The sequence below is a fragment of the Delphinapterus leucas genome, chromosome 11 (assembly GCF_059928025.1).
Source record: "Delphinapterus leucas isolate spDelLeu-1000000601 "Yukka" chromosome 11, BTC_Dleu_Yukka2, whole genome shotgun sequence".
Classification (NCBI taxonomy): Eukaryota; Metazoa; Chordata; class Mammalia; order Artiodactyla; family Monodontidae; genus Delphinapterus; species Delphinapterus leucas.
In genome coordinates this window covers 82,100,957-82,128,561 of record NC_143139.1, presented here as the reverse complement: position 1 = coordinate 82,128,561, position 27,605 = coordinate 82,100,957, and the positions used below count along the sequence as shown (strand labels likewise).

Genomic DNA, 27,605 nt, shown 5'->3' with positions numbered 1-27,605 from the left:
CCAGGTAACAGATAGAGCTTCCAGACCATACAATGCAGCATGAAGTGGCCAGGTCTTCCCCTCCCAAGAACGTGTTAAATGGTAGAATATTAGAGATACTGGGAAAGTATAATTGCTTCGTATATTATAAAGTTTATTAACTCAGCAAACTTTTATTTGGTACTTTGCATGAATTGGACACCATGCAAGGCTTATCAATGGTAGCAGCCATTGCCCTCAAAATCCAACTCAGAAGTCACCTTCCTCAGCAAGTCTCGCCACCCCTCCAACTGCACTTCTGCCACCCAAAGAGTTCAGTACTCTCTCCTCTCTCTCTATTAAAATTTCTTTTCCCAAGAAGATGAATTCTTAGGTGTTGCTCAGATCATTCGGAGATAAAACTGGCCTGGAGAAAGGGTGGCCCAAGCATGGGGTTTGGCTTGGGAATAGAACTGGCACTGTGAGTTTGGGGTAAAGGAGAAAAAGGCCAGAGAATATGAAGACAAAATGTAAATCACATGGACCGATTTCTTGGAGAAGGACTTTCCTCTCATTTCTACTTCTCTTGTATTCTGTTATAGAATACTGTTCTCAGAAAAAAAGTAATTTGGCTTGGTGGAGGAGAGATAAATGCTATGTGGGTAAATGAGAAAGCTGCAGCATTTATCTTATATCTTCTCTAGGGTTTTCTGAAAACATTTTATGGCATCAAAGAGGAAGAGGGGAAAACTAAGAGTTACATCAAATGCGGTTCCTTTTATTTTATCCTCCTCTGCTTTTTCACCTTATTTGAGAAAGACCACTACACTTTAATACCAATAAAGATGGCATAAAGAAGTAGACAACAAATAAAAAAGCCCATTTTTGACTCACAGTTTCAGATAACTGAAAGCTGATAAGCATGACCGTGCTTGACAAGACAATTCTGGGCTAAAAGCGCATGTCCCTCCTCCATTAAATGGTCTTCCGCTTCCTTCTGTTTTTGATAGCACCCCGTTACATTTTGGGAGCTCATGTAACAGTTCTCTATAATAAGCACCACAGGTGAACTTCACAATTTTGTTTTCCTCTTCTTTACATCTAGGTTGTACGTGGATCCTGGAGATTCTACAGTGGGAACAAATATATAGAGCATGTGCTTCCAGGCACTATTCTAAGTTCCAGATATGGTAACTCGTTCCACGCTTATAATAAGCCGGGAGGTCAGTACTGTATAGCCCCATGTTACAGGTGAAGAACCAGTGAGGTTAAGTGATACACCCAAGTCACTCAGTAAGGATCAGAGCCAGGATCTGAACTCAGGCAGTCTGGCTCCAGAGGCTGTCATCTTATCCATGCCACTCACTTGCCTCCCTGGGGCAGAAACTTCTGACTCTTGGACGTTAGTTCTCCTGGGGATCAGCCCAAGAGTTGCTCTGCTGGGAATGCTCTCCTTGTTTCTACTTATCCTTAGAGCCTCAGCTCAGGTCACATCTCCGTCCGGGGGTCTTCCCTGACTCCCCCACGCACACCCTGAAGAGTAATGTGGTGCTATGAAAAGAGAAGGGAGCAGAAAAACCATCTCATGAAGGAGAGAGATGAAATTTTAGCTTCAGCATCACGCCCACTTTCCCTTAAGACTCTGAAGTGAGACAGACCTCAGCCTGAACCCCAGCCTTGCCACTTACTGTGTGGTGTTGGGACTGTCCCTCAACTTCCCTGGGTCTTGGTTTCCTCATCTGTGAAATGGGATAGCACTGTAATCATTTTCATAGGGTTTCTGCAGAATTCGGTGAGGTGAGGAACACTGCTGAGCCTGAGTCTGGCATTTAATCAGCTCTCAGAGTTAGCTATCACCATTGCTGTTGTTTCTATGACATTATATAGAACTTGTCTGCCTACATGACTGTCTTCTCTGTAAGAGCTTCTTCAGAGCAGGGACCGACCATGTGCATCTCTATTTCCAGTACTGGTACGGGGTTTGGCATATGATAAGCCCTTAAAGTTGGCTCAAATGAGAACAAATGAGATCTTCTGGAGAACCCCAGCTAACGTGGGGGCCTATGAGACTAACTGTCATCTCATTATACCTTGGCCTCTATTTCTGCTTCCTGGAAATCTTTCTACCCACTCCATCTTTCCAGCTACCATATGAACTATTCTCTCCACGTTACTTGTCTAAGGATCTTCTTGTAGGGTGTGGAGCAATCTCATTTTCTCTGTCACTCCTTCAAAATGGAGGGCTAAGAGAAAGAACAGTGATGACTTCCTACATCACGGTTCTCGAGCTTTTCTTCGCCACTTACAAAACAACCCTCTTCAAATGAAATCACACACAAACACCATGTAAGTGGAGCTGTTTGGGGAAATGTAAGACTTGGTACTCAGTCTCTGAGGTACGAGGGTTCCACCCAGGCTTAGAAACTCAGCTCTGCTTTCACACATTGCTGCTGGGCAGCAAACAAGTACAAACTGTATGAGGGCATCTTGACCAGGTCTATCAAAATTATTCAAATAGCCTCATCACATCTCCTCTGATCTAGCAATTCCTCTCTGGAAATTTATTCTACAAGTATGCTCACCCATGTGCAAAGTGACAGATGTACAAGAATGTTCACTGTGGCATGCGTTATAACAGCAAACCTCTGGAAATGACCTAAATAATTCATCAGCAGAGGAGGGGATAAACAAATAATGGTACAACTCTACAATGGAACATTGCAGCTGTAAAGAGATTAAGGATGCTCAGTGTAGATATAAAAAAATCTCCAAGATACTACAGCGCAAAAATAAGGTTCAAAACAGTCATACAGCTATTTGTGCCCAAGAGGAAAACATATACATGTAAAGGAGTACATAGATATATGTGTTGACATGTATGTTTGCCGGTGCATGCATAGAATGACTATGGAAGGATATATAAACATCCGGAAAGACTGGTTGCCCTATGGGAAGAACTAGGTGACTGGGAAGGTAAGAAGAAAACTTCACTGTACACACTTAAGATGTTTTTATCATAAGTAAGTACTACCTACAAAAAAAACCCCTGAAATATTAGAAAAAAGAAAATTTTAAGGGAAAATGCAATTTCTGTTCTAGGTTGTTCTTACTTTCACTGGAATAAACTGCTGAATTGGTGGAGGATCAACTATATGATTAAGGCTCTAAACATCTGTCTCCTTATCCTACCCCTTGGAGGAATTCTGTAACATGCCCAAAGTCATACAACCAGCAGGTGTTGAGAAAGGGTTAAAAAACCAAATGCCGGGCTTCTCCGGTGGCACAGTGGTTGAGAATCCGCCTGCCGATGCAGGGGACACGGGTTCGTGCCCCGGTCCGGGAAGATCCCACATGCCGCGGAGCAACTAAGCCTGTGCGCCACAACTACTGAGCCTGCGCTTTCGAGCCCGCGAGCCACAGCTACTGAGCCCGCATGCCACAACTACTGAAGCCCGCGCACCTAGAGCCCGTGCTCCGCAACAAGAGAAGCCACCGCAATGAGAAGCCTGCGCACAACAAACAGTAGCCCCCCACTCACCGCAACTAGAGAAAGCCTGTGCGTAGCAACAAAGACCCAACACAGCCAAAAATAAATAAATTAATAATAATTAAAAAAAACCCCAAATGCCTTGCTCCAAATCTTCCCATTCTTTTGTAAAAGGAACTGCTGGAAAGTCTGCCTGTGTGCATGTGTGTGAAGGGGACTTTCTGAATGCTTCCATCTTGCCCTATGAGGAAGGCCCTGCTCACTAAGTAATGGGCAGATCTGAGCCTGAAGCTCCCGCTGACCCCCTCCAGGACCTCTACCCTCCTGCCTTCCCTGGAGGAGAACAGCTCTTGGTTTTTACTTGGGAAGGCTCCGACCTCCTTTACTCGAGGAGGGATGAAATAGAAAAGGAAAACGCTGTGAAACTGAGGTTCAACTCCAGACCTCCTGGGGCTGTGGTTATTTGCTCTTTACTGATATGTTCTCCTGTGGTCAGCTGTCCACGGCAGTGTGGTAGAGCATCACAATATGCTGGTTGTTTATCAGTCAAGCATTCTGTTTGCTCTGTGCAGGGCACTGTGTGTTGAGGGTGTTATACATGGAGGTGGGTGGAGGGTGGGAAGGGACGTGGATGTTAGGTATGCATGTATTTTAATTAGGGGACTGCAAACGTGGAAAGAACCCAGCTCCTTTCTTATATATTCCTATTCGATAAAATGAGAAACACGCCAACATTCAAGGGTGTGAACTGGGGAAAGGTGCTTGTTAGAGCCGGGTATAAACTCAGCTTACGAAGCGTGCCACTTGTAAAGCAGATAACAACTCATTTCTTTTTCCTGAACTTTCCTCTTAGGCCACAGTTATGAGGATAAGACTACACTGTCTTCACAATTACTTTAGTTTGAATTGGCTAGAGGCCAGTACTGTTGGATAAAAATTTCTAAGATAATGGAAATGTTCTATATCTGTGCTATCCAATATGGTAGCCACTGGTCATATGTATCTATTAGGCACCTGAACTGTGGCTAGTGTAACTGAGAAAGTGAATTTTTACTTTAATTTAAACTGATTAAAATTTAAACAAGCCACACGTGGCTGGGAGCTAACTGATATTGACAGTGCAGATAAACTAGTGCCTGGACTGTGGACGACACTTTGAGTAAGCAGGCCGAGCCTAACGATGGGGTCCTTATCTTGCATCCCCCTTTGACTACAGAAACTGGAGCAGGAAACTGGGCAAGGGGTGAGCGTGCCCTCCAGGTCCATGTACAGGTTGCCTGAAGACCTGAATTCAAGTCCTGCTCTTCTCCTTTAGCTGTGTGGTTTGGGGGAGGTCACTGAGTCTCTCTGAGACACAGTAATCTGTCAGGAAAATAAGGGTCATAATGCCTTAACTGCCCAAGGACAGGGTTAGACAGTCACAAAGCGAGAGGATAAATTACCGAGATAGATCACTAAACCTAGTTGGTAGGCAGTTGGATATAGTGTCCAGTCGTCTATTTGAGATCACATTTGTAGTCTAAGAGACAACTCAAACCGAACACGTCCCAGACAGAACTTCTGATCTGCACCTTTGTAAAAGAAAAACCTGCTTTCTCCCTGGTCTTTTCCATCTTAAAAAATGGCACTACTATGCACCCAATTTCTCAAGTCACAAACTTGAAATTATCTTTGATCCTCTGTCTCTCATATCTGATATCCAATCAAGTTCTTTGGGTTCCTCTTCCCAAATGTTACCCTGAATCTGATCCTTTCTCACACTTCTTGCTTCAAAGCTGTTTCCAGGACTACTGCAGTAGCCGCCTGACTATTCTAATTTCACTCTTTCTCCCTTTAGTTCATCCTCTATGAATCTATGAGGCAATGATCTTTTAAAACATAAATAAAATCTTATCCCTCTTCTGCTTAAAGCTCTTCAATGACATCCCACCGATTTTTGAATAAAGCCCAAACACCTTTCCATGGTCTAAATGCTCATACATGGTCTGGTTCTTGCTTACACCAATGACTTCATCTCCTTTCTTTTTCCCCTTGGTCACTGTAAACCGGCAACCTTGCCCTTTTTTCTGTCCTTGGGAAAAAAATCCAGCTTGTTATTGCCTAGGGCTTTTGCCCATGCTGTTCCTAGGTTTTTGCATCACTTTTTGGTCTCAACTTAAATGTCACGTCCTTACCATCCTAGCTAGGACTGTCACTCTCCTGCTTCACCAGTTACTCCCTCTCTGTTCTATTACCTTGTTTTATTTTCTTCTTAAGTTTTATTTTGAATTTTTTTTTAATTGGGGCAGGGGTGGGGAGAGATGTATCTACATGTTCACTGTCTGCCCCCCTTCTCCTGCAGAATGCAGGCAGGGCTTGGACTGCCTTGTTCCTTATTCTAGGGCCCGAGTGAAAAATCAGACCATGTGTTTTCCATACCTAGAGACCCACTGAACGTTGCAAAGGTTGTCAGATTATATCACAGATACATTTTACATTTTTCTCTAACTTAAAGATTCTGAAAATCAGTTTTATTTTATAATTATGCTTTCTTCGTATATGTTACTACTTTGGGGGAAATAAAGGGAATGAAGATTTGGTTTAATACCTACCTTATGACATTTCTGAAATTGATAAAATAAACAAGTATCCTCCAAGATATGAAAATCTCCATGTTTTAAAACTTCAAGTGGAAACTTTCTCAAGAAGCATTTAACTACCTATAGATGGTGCTGTATACGTATTTTAGATTCTTAGCCACATTATTGACTTCTATAAATTTTAAAATCTAAGGCATATGGCAAAGAAAGAAACAGAAACAGATTATTAATCAAGGCATGCTTCTTGGCCCTAGAGTACAGGGGCTTGAAGCACGTGCCCCACTGGATTTCAGAACTGCTCTGCTTCTGTTGCTCTCCATTTTGAACGGAAGCATCTATTGTAATTACCTGAGCCCATCCTATACCTGAAGAGCTGCTTCCAAGGATTCTCATCCCCAATTGAACCTGATGTTGGAACAAAAGATCCTGGACTTTGAGCCTAATGTCATATTGGGATGAGAACTTCGGGGATCCTGAAATGGGAATAAGCATATTTTCTCTGTGGGAGAAATGTGAATAAAATACATGCCAGAGGGAAGACTGTGGTGGAATGCAAAAAATGGTCACAATTCCTCCCATTCCTATATACACATCCCGTTGTGATGTGAATTTCTTGCTTCTTCCATCAAGAGATAGAGTCTATCTCTTCACCTCTTGAATCTGAGTATGTCTTATGACTGGCTTTCATCAACAGAATGTGGAAGAAGCGATTTTTGTTGAGTTCTGAGCTGAGGCCCAAGCTCTGAGCACCTACTCCCGTCCACTTGGAACACTGCCCCAAGACTGTCAACATACGGAAGCCTGAGCTAGCCTCTCTGAAGATAAATGACCAGGTAGAGAGAGAAACCCAGCTACAAGCTGGCACCACCCACCAGACATGTAAGGGAGAGAATTTCAGACTGTCCAGCCTGGCTGAGCAAAGAGACGATTGCAACCACGTGTTGACTCCAGCTGAAACCAGTGGAAGAACTGACCAGCTGATTCCAGCACAAACTGCTCAAACAAAAGAATCATGAGCAAATAAAACGTGTGCTGTTTTAAGCCAGTAACTTTTACTGTTACATAGCAGTAGATGACCAACAGACCAGTCTCTCGTGACGGTTGAAACTGTACCATTTCATAATACAAAAAGAACAGTGAAGGTTAATGTCTTAAAGATAAATATTTCAGGAAACTTTCTTAATTAGACTTTTAAATAGAGACCTCCCTTTTTTTTTAACAAAGGGAAGCAAAGGTGATACTGTTAACTGTCACTTAAATTACGTCCTCAAATTAGTGAAAATCTAAGTAGGAACAAAGCAACCAATTAATTTTTTTAAGACCTATTTTGATAGTTTTGGGGGCTTTAGGCAACTGCAGTGCAATAACTTTTTTATTTGGCTGCACCACACAGCTTGTGGAATTTTAGTTCCCCGACCACGGATTGAACCTGGGCCCTTGGCAGTGAGATCACGGAGTCCTAACTACTGGACCACCAGGGAATTCCCCTAACTTCTTAAGTATACTTGTTATGAGGAAAAGGATGAGATGATTATCGAACTAAATATATAATATTCAGAGTCCTGACTGGTAAAAATTTTCAGGCCTCTTTTTAGGCGATAAGCTACTGGAATGTGAGGCATTTTTATTCCAATGGTCATTTTTAATTGTACTTCACAATCTCACCTTTTCTATTTGAATGTTAAATGCAAATTAAGAAATACTTGCTCTTGAGACTTTCAGGTAAGGATGGAAAATTAAACACCTGTATTCAATTTTTCTCTCTCTCAAAACCCCATGAAAATAATAGCAATGTGTGTGTATTTGTGTTTAAATAAAGGTGTAACACTCAAGGGACAGGGATAGCAGAAGAAAATAGCAAGAAAATGTTGGAATGAGAAAAGTAGACCGACAAGTGGTAACAGAGTTACGAGACCAGAAAAAGCTGAATACTAAATCAGCTCTGGGGAGAACCAAGACAAATTATATTTATGCTACAAAACCTCATAAAATCGTAGAACTGGGGCACCAGTGACCTCTAGAAGTGGGCTGAAGGGGATGTTAAAATAAGTACTGGCTGAAAGCTGTTTAGGAAGAAGTCAGACCCCCAGATCCTCACTTGTACTCTAACAGAGTACTGGAGTTTTTTTTGTTTGTTTGTTTGTTTTGATAGGGTAATATAGTCTCTGAACTGAGACATCAGGCATGGTTAGGAGTAGGGGTACCATAGTGAACTCTGGAGGATCAAGTGAATATTTGCATCCTGGAAGCTGAGACTCCCAGCTATCTTCATCCATTTAGGCTCTATAACACTGGCAGCCAGGCCTTGACTTTTCAGGCAGAAGACTGGCAGAGACCTCTCTTGGGAATCCGACCAGCCTAAGATGAAAAATCTGAAGTGACATCAGAGACTCCAAAATAAGACTACCCAGCCACGAAGCCCACAGTTCACAGGCCCCACCTTATACTCTAAACTTCTTCTCAAGTTTTGCATTTCCTATTCTTAAATATGGACAGCCAGCCAAAGATTACTACATATCCGAAGAAATCTATTAACATAAAAGATAGAGAAAAATGCAAAGAGACAAAAACAATCAGAAAGAAATACGTTAGAGGAAATTAGGCTATGTGGAGTGATGAAATATTTAAAAAATCATTATGAATAGGCCATATATGACAAGCCCACAACTGACATCACACTCAATGATGAAAAGCTGAAAGTTTTTCTTCTAATATCAGGAGCAAGACAAGAGGCCAACTGTTGTAACTTTTATTCACATATTATTGGATGTTCACTAAACATATTGTGATAATCATGTCATGATGTATGTAAGTCATATCATTATGCTGTACACCTTAACCTTATACAGTGTTGTATGTCAATTACATCTCAATAAAAATGGGAGGAAAAAAGACAACCTCCTCCTTCCCCCCCAAACTCCATAGTATTAGAAGTCCTAGGCAGAGCAATTAGGCAAGAAAAAGAAATAAAAGGCATTTAAACTGGAAAGGAAGAAGTAAAACTGTCACTATGTGCAGATGACATGATATTATTTATAGAAAACCTTAAATTCTCCACTAAAAAACTGTAAAACTAACAAATGCAGTAAAGTTATAGGATACAAAATCAACATACAAAAATTTGTTGCATTTCTATACACTAATAATGAACTCTCAGAAAGAGAAATTTAAAAATCTCATTTACAATTGCATCAAAGAGAATAAAATACCTAGAAATATATTTAACCAAGGACGTGAAAGACCTGTACACTGAAAACTGTAAGACATTGATGAAAGAAATTGAAAAGACACAAATGGAAAGATATTCCATGCTCATAAGCTGGAAAAATTAATATTGTTAAAATGTCCATACTACCTAAAGCAATCTATAGATTCAATGTAGTCCCTCTCAAAATTCCAATGGCATTTTTCACAGAGATAGAAAAAAAAAAGCTTAAAATTTGTATGGAATTACAAAAGACCCTGAATAGCCAAAGCAATCTTGAGAAAAAACAAAGCTGGAGGTATCACATGCCTTGATTTCAAACTATATTACAAAGCTGCAGTAATCAAAACAATATGGTACTGGCATAAAAGCGGACACAAAGATCAACGGGACAGAACTGAGAGCCCACAAATAAACCCACACACATATGGTCAATTAATTTATGACAAAGGAGCCAACAACATACAATGGGGGAAAGGACAGCCTCTTCCATAAATGGTGTTGGGAAAACTGGAGAGTCACATGCAAAAGTATGAAACTGGACCACTATCTTACACTATACACAAAAATTAACTCAAAATGGATTAAAGACTTGAATGTAAGACCTGAGACCATAAAACTCCTAGAAGAAAATATAAACAGTAAGCTCCCTGACATTGGTTTTGGTGATGATTTATTTGGATTTGACACCAAAAGCAAAGGCAACAAAAACAAAACTAAACAAGCGGTACTACATCAAACTAAAAAGCTTCTGCACAGAGAAGGAAGCCATCAACAAAATGAAAAGGAAACCTATGAAATGGGAGAAAATATCTGTAAATCATATACCTGATAAGGGGTTAATATCTGAAATATATAAAGAACTCATACAACTCAATAGCAAAAAAAAAAACCAATCTGATATAAAAAAATGGGCAGAGGATCTGAATAGACATTTTTCTAAAGAAGACATACAGATGGCCAACATGAAAAGATGCTCAACATCACTAATCATCAGAGAAAATAAAATCAAAACCACAATGAGATACCATCTCAGACCTATCGGAATGGCTATTATCAAAAAGACAAGAAACAAGCGTTGGTGAGGATGTGGAAAAAAGGGAGTCCTTTTGCACTGCTGGTGGGATTTTAAACTGGTACAGCCCCTATTGAAAACAGCACAGACGTTCCTCAAAAAATTAAAAATAGAACTACCATATACCATATGATGCAGCAATTCCACTTCTGGGTATTTATCTGAAGGAAATGAAAATACTAACTTGAAAAGATATATGTGCCCCCATATTTATTACAGTATTATTTATAATAGCCAAGCTATGGAAGCAACCTGTGTCCATCAATAAATGAATAATAAAGAAAATGTGGTGTTGTACATATATATAACTCAGACATAAAAAAGAAGGAAATCTTGCCATGTAATGACATGGATGAACACCAAGGGTATTATGCTAAGTGAAGTAAGTCAGAGGAAGACAGACCAATAACCTATGATCTTGCTTATATGTGGAATCTAAAAAAGAAAACAAGCTCCTAGATTCGGAGAACAAATGAACAAACTGGTGGTTACTGACGGTGGGGGGCGGACAAAGTTGGTGAAGGGGATCAAAGGGTACAAACTTGCACCTATAAAATAAATAAGTTATGGGGAAGTAATGTACAGCATGATGTCTTTAGTTAATAATACTGTATTGCATATTTGAAAGTTGCCAAGGGTAAATCTTAAAAGTTATCACAAGAAAAAAAATTGGTAACTATGTATGGTGACGGATGTTCACTAGACTTATTGTGGTGATCCTTTTGCAGTATATACAACTAATCATTATACTGTACACCTGAAACCTCTGTGTTACATGTCAATTATACCTCAATTTAAAAAATCATTATGTTCAGAGAGTTAAGAAGATAATGCAATTGTGGAAAAAGCTCAAAATATGATCTTAAAAAGCTAGAACCTTATGAGAATAACATAGTCCTTTGAAACTAAAACAAAATGAGAGCAGAAATTAAATCTCAATAGAAGAATTTGAAAATAAGTTGTAGAAATCTCCCAGGGCAAAAAGGTATACATAACAAATGGAGAGGAAAGATAAGGATGTGAGAGTCTCAGCTCAGGAAGTCCAATATCTGAAAAATAAGAATTCTAGAAGGAGAAGAACAACTCATCCACAAAATTCAAGAATTATTCAAGAAAATTTCTGTGAACTGAAAGATAAGAGCAGTCAAGTTGAAAGGGACCAGTACAATAGATGACCACAGAGCCACATCAAGATACATAACTATGATATTTCAGAACACGGGGGACAAAGAAATGATCATACAAGCTTCCATAGAGGAGAAAACAAGTTACATAGAGGGAATTAGGAACTGGAATGTTTTTAAAGTTCTCAGCGGCAATATTGAGTTTTAGAATCAAAGGATCAAGACTTTAAAAATTCTAAGGGAAAAGGATTTCTATACCTAGTCAAACTATCATTACAAATGAAGTATAACAACTAGGTGTATTTGTTTGCTACAGCTGCCATAACAAAGTGCAATGGATTGGGTAGGTTAAACAATAAAAATTTATTTTCTCACAATTCAGAAGGAAGAAGCTGCCTCATGGATACATAGAATACTTTTTATGAACCCAAGAGCTCTTCTAATAGCAGCTACTTTATTGGTTCAAGGTAAAACAAACCTGGGTTAGAGTCTTGGTTCTGCCAAGTACTAACTATTTGAATTTTTATTAAAAAGTAACTTCTCTAAGCCTCAGTATCCTGATCTTTCAAATGGGTCAACAATAATACCCACTTCAGAGAGAGGTTTGAAGGTTAGGAGGTGTTGCCTGCAGTGTACTCATGTACACACTGTGCTCATAAATGGTAGGTTTATGATATTATTAGCTCTCTCTTTGACACTTTTTATAAAGATTACTGATCCTCAAAGTTCTAACACGCCCTGATAAGTAAGTACCTGCTATTTTGAAATCAAGTATTAAAAGTCTTTATTTTAATAAAATATTTTCAGATACACAAAAATGCTGTATTCCTAAAAATACAGCATTAGATTGTACGTTTAAAAACTTTACAGAAATGGTATCATGCTCTACTCATTCTTCTGCAACTTACTTTCCTTGTGCAACCATGTGAGCTTCATTCATGTTGATAAAAGGAGCTCTAGTCCAATCATATTTCCTGCTGCTTAGAAGCCTGTTGTATGAGGACACTACAGTTTGTTGGTTCACTTTCCTGCTGGTGGATATGTAGGCTATTTCTAATGTTTCATTATTATAAACAATGCTGCAAAATGCACATGAGCAAGTGTTTCTCAAAGAAGAACATATCTAAGAGTGGAATTTCTGGTATGTTCATTTGGACAGGTTTTAAGAAAGAAGCAACAGACAAACTTGGGAGTCTCATCCACATGTCACATCAGGACATGATTAGTGGTGAGGTGTGTCATAATTAATTTGACACTAGTAACAGTTAAAGTGCCTAAATTTGGGAATGGAATATATGGGAGTAAATTGATGTTATTATAAAGGTACCTCAAATCCATTCTAATTATTTTTTAAAACCAATGTACTGTTTAGAGGAACAGTAAAGCGCAAAGGAGTGTGTTGCATAAGTAACCATTCCCGTGTGTCATGGTAAAAAAAGGTTGGAGAATCATTGCTTGAATCAAATATTTTTAAAATGTCAGTCACCTAACACGAGAATATGCATTCACTTGGCCTATTGTTAAGACATGGTAGGCCGAACAGTATCTCTGATGTTGGCTAGGTATACACAGAACCAAGCGAACTAGGGAGATGGACAGTTATCTGGATAATTCTGGAGGAAGAGGAGGTGGCAGGAGGAGCAAAGGATGGAGGGAAGAAGAAGAGAGAGAAAAGTGATATCCTGGAATTAGTAACAATTCAGGCCAATCCTAAAGTACCTCCATCTTTAGTGAGAAAGTTCACATATATCGAAATTATCTATTTATATATCAGGTACATATATTATTAACAATAACAAATTTATTGAACATTTATCATATGTACTTAAATACTGTGTTGCTACTTTTTACAATATTACATGGGTATTATTATTATTCCCAATTTATGAGTAAAGAAATTGAAGCTCAGAATCATACCGCTTGTGAGTTGCAGAGCTGGGATTGGGGTCCAGGACCCAAAAACTCCAGAGCCTCTGTGGGCTCAACCGTTAACCCTTAAGGATAAAAACTGTGATTCATTCATCTTTGTACAGCCCTACACAGTGCCTGTCAGAGAAATGGTTCTTGCCGCTGACTGAATTGAAATGGATATTCAGAATGGAAACATGAAAGCACTGCAATATTTAAATTTATTAGAGATCACTTTTTTTTTCTTTTTTTTTTCGGTATGCGGGCCTCTCACTGTTGTGGCCTCTCCCGTTGCGGAGCACAGGCTCCAGACACGCAGGCTCAGAGGCCATGGCTCACGGGCCCAGCCGCTCCGAGGCACGCGGGATCCTCCCGGACCGGGGCACGAACCCGTGTCCCCTGCATCGGCAGGCGGACTCTCAACCACTGTGCCACCAGGGAAGCCCCAGAGATCACTTTTATCTGCCACTCAAGTGAGCCAGAATGAAGAGGAAATCATTTTTTAAAAAATCTGTACACCAAGTTTGGAAACATAAGTGATTTCCTAATTAATCCTCAGACCAGAAAAATCCAATTTAGGATAACCCAGGCCTTAGCTTTCTACTAATTAGGGTGCTGTCATTCAGTCAATAGTAAGGTTTCTCTTGAATTACCTAAGTAATTGTCACTGTGTAAATTAATCATTCAGTGGCTCATCCATGGCTATTGTCTTAGTCTGGTCTTGGTCACAGATCTTGTTTTTATATTCCCTTACTGGAGCTGAGTAGGTCCGAGTGCTGACCAAAGGAACAGATCTGTCTACTTTCCTGCAGTTTATTTTGGTTGTTGTGATCAGCAAAGACCTAGAAATTACGTCAAGCATCTACAAAATTTGGAATTTGGTAAAAATTTACCTTCCTTAATCCCTGTCTTTTTTTTTTCTTTTTTGACCATTTTTCCCCCCTCTACCATCTTAGTGGGAACCTCTATCTTTTCCTGCTACAGCAACAGTACTCCCTCTAGGGCTCTTCCTTCCTCCCCTTGTTTTTAACTCTCTAGAAAAGATCTGATAAACTTATTCATAATGGGATATAAAGGAAAAATAACATTAAAAATTTCACTTTTCCGGGCTTCCCTGGTGGCGCAGCGGTTGAGAGTCCGCCTGCCGATGCAGGGGACGCGGGTTCATGCCCCGGTCCGGGAAGATCCTGCGTGCCGCGGAGCGGCTGGGCCCGTGAGCCATGGCCGCTGAGCCTGCGCGTCCGGAGCCTGTGCTCCGCAACGGGAGAGGCCACAACAGTGAGAGGCCCGAGTACCGCAAAAAAAAAATTTCACTTTTCCCAGGGACATTTTTTATTTTAACTGCGGATGACTTTAGCCAAAGGATTAAAGTTCATACTGTAAAATTCCAGGGATTAGGGAGTGTACTGCTTACTAAGTTATCTCTTAGCTTCCCTCTTCTATATTCTGTATGCGCTGGAGCAGGGACCCTGCCAACGACAATTCTACTTTGCATCTGGCTCTCTGATATGTTCTGCCAGTAGGGGGCACTGGAAGGGGAAAAAAATGGAGGCAAGGGGACTCGGTCTTTCCTGTTTGCCTGTTCTCCTTGTCGATGTCACCCCAGCAGTGATTCTTCAACCTCATCGTGGCAAATGGTCCCAGTTTTCATCTTTTAAAAAATACCCCAAACTAGACTCACTGCATTGTCCCATACCCCAGAGGTACTAGCCAGGGCAACATCTCCTCAGAAGTATAGGGCTCAGCTCCAGGGCTCCTCCTCTGAGCTTCTAAAGGTTCCGAAAACCTCACCCTCTTCCTTCTGTTCCTCTGGCCCTTGGAGCAGTAGCTGCTTCACTTCCTGAAGTTATTTTCTGTGTGGCCTCAGTGCTCCCTGGGTGATATGTTAGTTCTCTGATATCCACCTAATCAATTCCCCGCCTTAACCTCTGTTAAAATAACTGCTGAGTTTCAGTTTTCCTGAATGGAGCCTGAGTGATACAGGACGGTAGACAAAGAAACAGGGCAGGGGAAGAGGCTGACTCCTTCTCTTAGAAATCACATACCACATAAGCAGACATCTACCTGTCCTGTTTGTTAATCTGAAAGAAATACCACCATGGTATACTAGGCATAAAATCGATAAACAACAAGGATGTACCACTGGATAGCACTGGGAATTACAGCCATGATCTTGGAATAACTTTTAATGAAGTATAATCTGCAAAATACTGGATCACTATTCTGCACACATGAAATATAATACTGTAAATCAACTATACTTCAATAAAAAAAAGAGAAAAAAAAAAGATGGTCTATGAAGTTGAATTTTGAAAACTTCCAATCCCATGTCTGATTTCTGTCCCCCAGAGTTTCTCTCTCTTCTGCCCAAATCTTTGCTAACTTTCATGGAAACTTCCTCTCCTAAAAAACTAAAAGGTTTCTAAAACAAAACAAAACAAAACAGCATAAGACATCATCTGAGCCCTGAAAGAGCTCACAGACTACTGTGTTATATAAATGGGATGGGACAAAAAAAAATACTAACGTGGGTTATTCCTAGGTAAATTGCATTATTATTATTATTCCTAGGTAAATTGCATTATTATTATTATTCCTAGGTAAATTGCATTATTATTATTATTCCTAGGTAAATTGCATTATTATTATTATTCCTAGGTAAATTGCATTATTTTTCCTAATTGGAAAAAAAAGGTTGCTCTTTGTGAGGATTATATATCCCTACCCATTATCAAGGGCCTACAGCCCCCTTCCCTGGGGAGAAGTATAATTCCTCTCCCTATTACCACGCTTGGCTGTGAGACTTGTTTGGCAGATGAAATATGAGCAGAAATTTTAAGAGCCATCGTGTGGCTCGACAATTACCTTTTTTTTCTGCCATGAGAATGCATGCCTTACCTACCAAGTGAAGTTAAGTCAGAAAGAGCAAGACAAATTCCATACGATATCACTTATACGTGGAATCTAAAACATGACACAAATGAACCTATCTACGAAACAGAAACAGACTCACAAACATGGAGAACAGACTTGTGGTTGCCAAGGGGGGGGGAGGGATGGGCTGGGAGTTTGGGATTAGTAGATGCAAACTATTATATATATATTGTAGAATGGATAAACAACAAAGTCCTACTATATAGTATGGAGAACTATATTCAATATCCTGAGAAAAACCATAATGGAAGAGAATATAAAAAAGAATGTATATGTATGTATAACTGAGTCACTTTGCTGTACAGCAGAAATTAACATAACATTGTAAGTCAACTCTACTTCAATTAAAAAGAGAGAGAGAGAATGCGTGCCTTAGGCACAGGTCGCTTCTTCAGGCAAGATCTCATAAGAAAGGAGACCTGTGAAGAAGAGCCCCAGTTGGCCCACAGCTAATGTGTTAGGTGAGCAAGAAATAAGCCAGACGCTGAGATTTGAGGGTTGTTTGTTACTGCAGCAGAATGTACCATAATCTGACTGGCACAGTCTCTAACCCAACAAAGACAATCCTGTAATTTACGGTCTAATTTACCCTCTCCTGAAAAGGATGGATTTTTTTTTTTTCCCCTGGTGGAGAAGCTATGTCAGTCCTCATAAGAAAGCGATGGGAGAGAGCAGTGAGGCTTGTGAGGAGGAGAGGAACAATAAAGGAAGACGAAAGAAAAACTGTGCAGGCTGGGGTGAAGGAGGAATGGGTTTGTCGGGGGAGAAAAAGGGCAACACCTGAGTACAGGACGGTATGAAGGAAGGAGAATGAGTAGTAGTTTCTGAGGACCACGTACTCGGCTTCTCTTCGTGTCCTTTGAGAAACTCAAGTAAAGGCTGGAGCTGCCTTCTAATTACTTTTGGCTGCTGCGTTGAGCTTTGTGCCACACACAGACATGGATGGAAACAAATAATTGTATATAATCAGTGCCATCATCACAACATTTACAAAGGCTAATGGGCCCAGAATTCTAATGCCGTCTGCATGAGACATAAGAGGTCTTGTAAAGACAGCGGTATCTGGACTAGCTCCTGGGGGAAGAAAAGGCTTTCACCAGGCAATGAGCAGAATGAGAGCCCACCTCAGGAAGAGGGAGCATCGGTCACGAGGCATTCGGGTAACCCCCGCTGCCATGTCGTAGGATCATCCAGCCTGTCCAGCCCGGGAGGCTAGGTGGGAGGGGAGAAGCTGGGGAAGCTGCTTTAGGTGCCATGCGAAGGAGTTTGAACTTGATCTCAAAGGACGTAGGGAATCTTTGAAAGCTCTTGAGCAAGGAAGCAATGCTGCCACGTGGGGCAGTGCATGGAATTCCCTGCCGAGGGTGCCTGTCTAAGGAGCTGAGGAAAGGGAGGAATCCGGCCCAGGCTCTGCTAGCCAATCTGTGGACTGTGGATTCCGGAGGAAGGGAATTGTTCAAATTGCTGTATGGGCTGGTGACCAGAGCCTGGCCAATGACCTGTGACATGAGTGTGGTGAGCAGACCGGGGAGTGGGGAGAGACAGAGGGAGCGAGGAGACTTATAACTGTTCACCCAAGAGGTGGTGGCCAGTTCAACCAAGGCAGTAGCAGTGAGGTCAGAAAGGAGGAACTAGGATCAAAAGGATTTGGTGGTGATGGCGGACGGTGAGGAAGGTGATCATCGTGCAGTGGTGATAGCATTAAGTCAGGAGTGGGAAACACAAAACTGATGGTGTGGGTGTTGTGAGCAAAGTGGGAAATGAGAAGAATGGGGCGTACCCCCAAGGATAAAGACACTTCTAAGACATGGTCCTGAATCAGCCGTCATTTGAATAAAGCACTCTTCCCAAAGGCCACAGGTTTAACTTCGATCCCCTCCTTAGTGCCACTCTTAGAGGTAAGAAGTACCTTGCCCAGGCCCAGGACCTCACAGGGCTCAGAAGTGGGCCTCCCCCAGCTGCCTGCTCCTCATGAGGTGAGCTGTCGGCAAGGCCAAGGGCATGTGCCCACCGGAGCCCGCCCCCAAAGCGCCAAGCCCACTTCCAGGTCTTTTTTATTTCATTTTTTTTGCGGTACGCGGACCTCTCACATTTGTTAAATGAATAAGTTGATAAACGTTAAAGAACTACTTACAGATGGATAAATGGCAATAAAAGAGTTCTAAGGGATTATCCAAAGTTGGTTCCACAAATACTAAGAGAACACAGCTAACTAACCACTGGATCTCCAGACACCCAAAGGTACACTTTTCCCACATGACTAGGCACTCCCTTTGTGCCTTAAAACTGGAGTCACTAAGTTATGTGCTACCTAAAAGGAGCCACGTCATCAAGAAGCACAAATCTCAGGCTATGCAGCTTGTTTCACTTTCATCTCAGTTTAAAACTTTCCAGGAAAGATCTGTTTCCCCTGACTCTATGGATCAATACCAGCAACCTGCACATTGAGGAGACTAATGCAGAATACGTGTCTGTTATACAACAAGCGCTCCGAGACGGCTGTAAGTCATGGGGGCGCTAAAAGAACATTAATCCTACTGAAATCAATCTCAGTCTCTCTCTGCCTAAAGGACTCTCTCAAGATTTCAGATCAATGAAAACAACACAAAACCTCCAAATGCTGAAAAGAAAATACAGTAAAAGGCACACGCTAGAAAAATCAGTATCTTTAGATAGCTAGGCTGAGAGGGTTTAGAAAACAAATATGCACATGTTACTGATAAATAAACGTGAAATGGTAATACAGCCTGGCTTAGTCCAGGGCTGCTATAACAAACTACCATAGACTGGGTGGCTTACAAACAACTGAAATTTATCTCCAGAGGCTGGAAATCTGAGATCAGGATGCTAGCATGACCAAGTTCCAGTGAGGGCCCACCTTGCCGGTTGTAGACTTCTCACTGTATCCCCACCTGGTGGAAAGATGGTGAGCTAGATCTCTGAAGGGCACAAATCCCCTTCACTGGGGCATCATGACCTAATCACCTCCCAAAGGTCCCACCTCCTAATACCATCGCCTTGGGGATTAGATTTCAACGTGTATATTTTGGGGGACACAAACATTCAGTCCATATCTGGAACATTGAGTAGAATTTAGTTTAAAAGTAATGCTAAAAAAAAAAAAAAAAAGTAATGCTATTCCAGTTCGGGTCAGATAGTCACCATTGCAAAAATCACTGTTCGTACCTCAAACCTTCCCTTTATACACCAACTGCAAGTCTTTAGAGATTCTCCCAAGGATTCTCACTGTACTCCTGGTTCATAGTAGTAGGAATACAAACTACTAGCACTGTTAGTATTAATAATAAAAATAATAATAGCTATCAATTACTGAGTGCTTTACCATGGGCCAGGTACCAGGCTAAGTATTTTACATGTCATTTCATTTAATGTCTCCAAATCCTACTGCCCAAACCCTCCAGCCCTTCCTTTCTTCCTTCTTTCCCCCATCAAAACTTACCTGTTCTAGATCCTTGGGGCTTTACAGATTGGCACATTCACATAGCTGAGCTACAGGCAGGATAACAGTCCCCTAAGATGTCCACATCCTGATTCCTAGAACATGTGATCATGTTAAGCTACGTAGCAAAAGGGAATTAAGGTTGCTAATCAGCTGCCTTTAAAACAGGGAGATTAGGGGGCTTCCCTGGTGGCGCAGTGGTTGAGAGTCCGCCTGCCGATGCAGGGGACACGGGTTCGTGCCCCGGTCCAGGAAGATCCCACATGCCGCGGAGCGGCTGGGCCCGTGAGCCGTGGCCGCTGAGCCTGCGCTTCCGGAGCCTGTGCTCCGCAACGGGAGAGGCCACAACAGTGAGAGGCCTGCGCAAAAACAAAACAAAACAAAACAAAACAGGGAGATTAGCCTGGATTATCCAGGTGGGGCCAGTGTAATTACAAGGGCCCTTAAAGATGGAAGAGAAAGGCAGAAGCGTCAGAGAAGGAGGTGTAAGGACAGAGGCAAGGAGTGAAATAAAGTGATGTGAGAAGGACTGTTGCTGGCTTTGAAGATGAAAGACGGGGCCGTGAGGCCAAGGAATGCAGCAGTCTCTAGAAGCTGTTAAAGGCAAAGGAAACAGATTCTCTCCTAGAGCCTCTAGAAAAGAATGCAGCCCTTCCACATCTTGATTTTAGCCCAGTGAGACCCATGTTGGACTTCTAACCTATAGAACCATAAAACAATTTGTGCTGTTTTAAGCCGTGGAATTTATGTAATATTTTACAGCAGCCACAAATACATAATACACAATGTTAAGAGGATAAGACTGGAGCCAGAGTATGGGACCTGAGAATCCAAGCCCTGCCACTTACCAACTGTGTAACCTTGGGCAAGTTACTTCACTTCTCTGTGCCTCCGTTTCCTCCTCTATAAAAATGGGGATAATGGCTATACCTTATTCACAGGGCTAATGAATTTGTAACTGTGAAGTACTTGGAACCTAGTAAGCACCATATAAATATGAGATGTCATTATTCCTTCAGTAAACTCCCTACTGTTGTGTTGAACTGCCTTCTCGGAAATTGAGTTTGAGAGGGGTCTCCTGAACTATAATTCTTCAATAAAATGACTGTCCCTAATGATGACAACCTTGGGCCCCTCAGGTGGCTAGTGCAGGAGAGTCCTCTGTGGGATCAAATTTCAGGTGCCCATACAATCACGGCTGGTAAACAGCCTGTGGGCCCCACTCTGGCAACACCACATAAAACGACCAAACGGCATCCTGCATTGGCTTATAAACATGCCTACCCATAGGTTTGCTTTTACTGCTTCTCAAGCATGAATATATGTTCAAACGGAATGTGAGGCTATTTGCTTTTTAATAAGTTCTCAACTTTAATTTTTGTAGAGTGTAGTTCAAACAACAGAGATTTACAATGAGGTTAGTTTAGGGTAGACTGTAGCCTTCTGCTGAAGACGTGCCTAAACTCCTACAGAAGGTTATGGCCGTGAGCAATTAATTCTCCAGAACCACACTGAGGGGCCTGCCAGAAACAGTCCCTGGAGAAGCCCTAGCAGGAGTTTACTCTAGGACGTTGCTGAGGACACTTCACTCAGAGCCCTCCTTCCCTGTGCAAGAACTTTATTTCTTGCAGCTGCTAGGAAAATGCTAGGAAATGCACTACTTCTCTGAGGGATTGCTAAGCAGATTTCTCCCTCTGCTCTGCCCACTAGGCTTAGGGCCCAATTTATTGGCTTATTTGTCAACCATTACAGATATATAGGCCATCAAGGTCTGCAAATCTGAGCCTTTTTTTTTTCCCCAAACTTGAATGCCTACTCTAAAAGATATTTTCCTTGGCTTGAATATTTACTTATATTTTACCATTTTATTTTCTTTCTCTCTTTACCCCACCTCAAATGCTTCAACAATAAACTCCAAAGGCGATCCAATATTTTTATATTTATAGGCTCGCGCTAGTGTAAAACTGAAAAACTCTATGTACTTTGGCCCCGTTCATGTGGCACATACCTGAGGTGGCAGCACTGTGGAGAAAACACACTTCTCTCCTGTTCACTTGTCTGCCATTGACTGGAGTGACCTTGAGCAAGCCACTTAGTCTCTCTGACCTTCATCACACTGCCTGTACCCTCAGAGTTGTAATGCATCTACATTATAATTCTGGAACACACGATTGTTTTTTAACAGTGGGCGCTTGTCACCCTTATCTTGCAATGGCTACTGCTACTACTTGAAGACTGCCGTTTGGCTGACCACTCTTGTCCACACCTCACTGCCATGGTCTGCTGGCCTATTCGGTTGACAGGAAGGTTCAAGTGATTATGTAATCAAAGGGGGATTACATCTAAGTGTCCATCAACAGTTGAGTGGATAAAGATGTGACACATATATACAATGGAATATTACTCAGCCATAAAAATAAATGAAATTGAGTTATTTGTAGTGAGGTGGATGGACCTAGAGTCTGTCATACAGAGTGAAGTAAGAAAGAGAAAAACAAATACCGTATACTAACACATATATATGGAATCTAAAAAAAAACAAAAAAAACCCGGTTCTGACGAACCTAGGGGCAGGACAGGAATAAAGACGCAGACGTAGAGAATGGACTTGAGGACACGGGGAGGGGGAAGGGTAAGCTGGGACCAAGTGAGAGAGTGGCATGGACATATATACACTACCAAACGTAAAATATATAGCTAGTGGGAAGCAGTCGTATAGCACAGGGAGATCAGTTCGGTGCTTTGTGACCACCTAGAGGGGTGGGACAGGGAGGGTGGGAGGGAGGGAGACGCAAGAGGGAAGAGACATGGGGATATATGTATATGTATAGCTGATTCACTTTGTTATACAGCAGCAACTAACACACCATTGTAAAGCAATTATACTCCAATAAAGATGTTAAAAAAAAGGCGGGGGGGGGGGGTGAGTTACAGAGAAACTTCTACGCCCCATCCCCTTCAGCAACTTTCTCCTGTCCTTACCAGCCCTTGCTGGCCCAGCACCCAGATTTCCATGGTTAGTGCTTTCTTGGGCACCAAGAGATGTGCCATTCTGTTACTCCCTAGACTTTTACATGATTTCCTAGCTCAATGTCTAGAGGGGGAAAAAAGGCATGTAAGCCAATTTCATGTCAAGTGGTCTTTTTATACTGTCCTTTTCATATATGCACATGACACATGAAATTAAAATGTCTGAGGCATGAGTTAAATATCTTGGGGTCAGGCATTAGTCCTGACATCAGAATTTAACGGAGAGGAAAAATGGTCATTCAGCAGAATTGAGACAAAAAGTAAATCAGCAAAAGCCAGGGGTAGTTTCAAGCTGAACATGGAGACCACCACTGACTCTTGATGTTTTATGTTTATGTTTTATGACATACTCTTTATGTTTTTCAACCCTTCCTCTGGGTGTCCTGGCTTTAGGAGATGAGCGAACTTGACTCCAGAGCCCAGGCTCTGTCCTCCAGGGATGGCAAGAATGCCAACTCTGCTGATTCCTCTCCTTTTCTTTTGGTCCTACGCTCGAGCCCCGGGTGCCGCTGGCCGCCAGGCACACGGTTCCTGCACTCAGTGGCTCAGTCTAGCAGGGGGAGAAAGGCAAGTGAGGAAATTCCATTCCAAGTATATGTATATGTATAACTGAATCACTATGCTGTACACGTGAAACTAACACAACACTGTAAATCAACTAGACTCCAAAAAAGTTTTACGTCAGCACTAGTGACCTCCAGGGCTGGATAATTCTTTGTTGTGGGGCTGCCGAGTACTGAAGGATGTCAAGCAGCATCCCTGCCCTTAGATACCAGTAGCACCCCTTAGATATCAGTAGCACCCCTTAGATACCATACCACCCCTTAGATACCAGTAGCAGCCCTCACCCTAGGTTGGGATCACCAAAAATGTTTCCAGACGTTGCCAAATCACTCCCCTGATTGAGACCCACTGGTTTATAACTTAACGTTGGTCACCTCCAGCTAAAATGGAAGCTCCAGGAGGGCAGGAATCTCGGCCTATTTATTCACTGTTGATTCCCAAGCCCCCAGAACAACAACAGGCGTGGAGCATGTGAATGAAGGAATATTGATTTAAACACATGCACACACAACAAACAAACATTTCAGATTCTTCCATTAGGAAGTGATCAGTATTTAATTTCACCTCACTTTTTATGGATTTTCATCAAAATAAAATAATGGTAATGATAGAAATTTTCAATTGCAGGAAGGAACATTTTTCTCTGTACCTTACACAAATATTTTTCTGAAAGGCATTTTAGAATTGATCTATTTCTTGAAAGAATACACCGTATATGTATATTATAAAAAAGGACATGACTCTTTTTCGCACATTTCCTTTTCTCTGTCTCCCAGCAGAAAAAGCTTTATTATGAGTATCGACCTTAGAAAATAATTGCCTCAAGGGTATTACTGCTGATGCCATTTTAAGAATGAAGGGCAGTGCTACTGAAGAAGGCCAACACTCACAGGTAAGGAGGAGAAGAGGAAGAAATTAATTCCTGAATGGACTTGTCCGTCACAGCCATCAGCTTCAACCGGAGCTTAATTTATCTCAGAGAGTGGGTGGGCCTGCCTGAAGGGTGTCATGTGATAAAAGACAGTAGAGAGACAGTTCTCAAGGAGGGAGGGGGTGGGATCTTGTATTCACCCTACCAACCACCACAAGGGAAAACGTGCCACTGTCTGGAGACATTTTTGATTTTCACAACTAAGGGGAGAGGCAGGAAATTGCTATTAGCATCTGATGGATAGAAGCCATGGATACTATGAACCACCCTGCAATGCACAGGACAGGCCCCCACAGAAGAGTTATTCAGCCCAAAATATCAAAGTGCCGAGGTTGAGACATCCTGCAGCAGAGCACGATGTTGAACAGTGTGGGACCTAGTGCCTCTCTGTCTGAATCTGAATTCCTGATCCATCACTGTCTAGTTATTCAGCAAACCTATTTCCCTTTTCCTCCTGGGCACACAGGTATTTATGTTAGCATCCCTCGAGTTAGGGGTCGCTACCTGATGAGCTCTGGCCCATGAAATGTGGGCAAAAGTGCTGTACCCCACTTCTAAAACTGGCCCATAAAACTTCCTACAAAATCACTCCTCTCTCTTTTCCCCCGCTTCGGTAAACCAGATGGAAGGGATTCAGGGGATGGCAGGGTCACCAGACAGAAGTAGCCTGGGTACCCGAAGGTCTGTATGGAGAAGGGACAATGCACCTCCCTCCATGTGGTGACCTGCACTAGGCCATGATGTGGACAACAGACGGGCTTCTACAGAGTTAAACCACTGATACTTGGGGGTTGTTCAGGCAGGTGGACTAGTCTAGCTGTGTAACCTACTGCAGGTTCCTTAACCTCTTTGTGCCTTGATTTCTTCCTCTGTTGAATGGTGATAATAATACCTCCTCTCCCATCAGGTTGCTGTGAGGATTAAAGTCTTTAAAATAGTATCTGGCATCTAATAAAGTTTTCCCATCTGTAGGACCACCTTCGGTGAACCATATAAAATGACCGACAGCACTATACGTTGATTTATATAAAGATGTGTACCCACAGGTTTGCTTTTATTGCTTCCCAACACGGGTATTTGTTTGAACTAACTAGGAACTAGAAAGCTAGGCTATTTGTGTTTTGAGTCTCAAGTCTGAATTCTTTCGTACAATGCAGTTCAAAAAATTATGATTATTCCATGTTATCTTTATTACTTTTATCCTTACTTCATTTAACAGACAAGTATGAAGCATCCACTTACTGTACGCTAAGCATTGTGTTAAGTATTGGAGATATAATTGTGAGCAGAAACAGACATGGCCTATGCCTCCATGGAGTTCAAAGTTTACCTGGAGAGTTAGGCGTTAATCATATAACACCCAAATAATTATAAAATCTACTATATGAAAAATGTTACATGTGAAACATTCTGCTAAAGCAAAGAGACCTGGTCTTTGGAAGGATGGGAGGAAGGCTTCCCAGGGAAGTCTCTGGAGCTGACTTTTGAAGGATGAATAAGAATAAACTTGGGGAAGGGGGGAAGGAACGGGAAGAGAATGCTAGGAAAGGAAACATCATGTGCAAATGTCCTGAGGCAGAGTACATCCAAAGAACTGAGGGAGGCTGTATGTGTCTGGATCATAAGAAGTGAGGGGTGGAAGGCAGTGAAGGCAGATAAGGCTGGAGAGGAGTTGGCAGCATGGCCAGGTCATTCAAGGCCTTGTAGGTCATTCTCAATAATTTTCATATTTGTTCTAAGGTTTTTAAACTGGGTGAAGTGACATGATTAGTCGTGCATCTTTCTTTTTTTTCTTTTCTTTCGCAGTACACGGGCCTCTCACTGCTGGGGCCTCTCCCGCTGCGGAGCACAGGCTCCGGACGCGCAGGCTCAGCGGCCATGGCTCACGGGCCCAGCCGCTCCGCAACATGTGGGATCTTCCCGGACCGGGGCACGGACCCGCGTCCCCTGCATCGGCAGGCGGACTCTCAACCACTGCGCCACCAGAGAAGCCCTCTTTATACTTTTATACATATGTTATTCTCTCTTTTTAGGATGTGCTTCTCCCTTACCTACCTGGACAACTGTCATCCTTCAAGACCCATCTCAAGCATTTTCTTCTTGTGACCCACCCTCATCTCTTACCAACCTCCTTCCAAATCTGGAGGATGGAGCACTCCCTCTTTTAAGTCACACCCAACATACTGTCTACAATTATTTAAAATGGTGTACTCTCAGAGGAATGGATAAAGAAGAATATTCCTCAGCCATAAAAAGAACAAAATAGTGCCATTGGCGGCAACACGGATGGACCTAGAGATGATCATACTAAGTGAAGTAAGTCAGACAGAGAAAGACAAGTATCATATGGTATCACTCATATCATAAAATTAGGGGAACCTAGTTTTAAAAATGATATGAATGAACTTATTTACAAAACAGAAACAGACTCATGCATTTTGAAAACAAACTTATGGTTGCCAAAGGGGAAAGGGGGGTGGGGGAGGGATAAATCAGGAGCTTGGGATTAATATATACACACTACTGTATATAAAACAGATAACCAACAAGGACCTACTGCATAGCACAGGGAACTCTCCTCAATATTCTGTAATAACCTATATAGGAAAAGAATCTGAAAAAGAATGAATATATGTGTAACTGCATCACTATGCTGTACACCTGAAACTAACACAACATTGTAAATCAACTAGACTCCAACAAAATTTAAAGTAAAATAAAATGATCTATTTACTAGGTAAGGTCAAGGCTGTGTCTAATTTATCTTTATATCCCCTGTACCAAGACGGTGTCTGGCAAGAAGCAGGCATCAAATTAGTGACCGCTGAATGAATCAATAATTCAGTGAGTGAATACCAAAACATGTCAAAAAAGCTTCTCAAATATATGTGAGAGATGGCTGAATGCCGCCATCCCACATGCTATCATCTCTCATTTATTATATAGTTTAAAATACCTGTAAAGGTATGATTCTCAGTTCTAGTCCCTCAAGATCCTGATGGGTGCCCAGGTGCTTCAGATTTTGAGAACCCTCCTGAGAAACTTTGTTCTAAAGCCAGAACATTAGGAAACATAACCAGCATGAAAATGAGTAGGAAATCTTCCTCTTCCATTTACCTGTGTCCCTTTGAAGTAAAACAAACCCCAGGCACACAACATATATTTCATTGATTCTTCCACCCATCCATCCATCTAAAATTTTTGAGACCCTCCTACACTGTGCCAGGCACTCTCTCAAGCAGGTAAGAAGCAAAGTGAAAACCTGCACGTAAACCAGACTCTACTCCGGGAGGATTTAAAGACAAACAACCACTTGTGTAAGAAACTTCAAGATGAACAACACAGGCACA

At 41.8% G+C, this 27,605-nt stretch overlaps 1 protein-coding gene across 1 annotated transcript in view; it reads right to left on the bottom strand.

Moving 5' to 3' along the window:
- Positions 1 to 27,605, bottom strand: part of ANO4 (anoctamin 4) — a 202,647-nt gene that overhangs the window by 111,485 nt on the left and 63,557 nt on the right. The gene's annotated exons all lie outside the window — the stretch shown is intronic.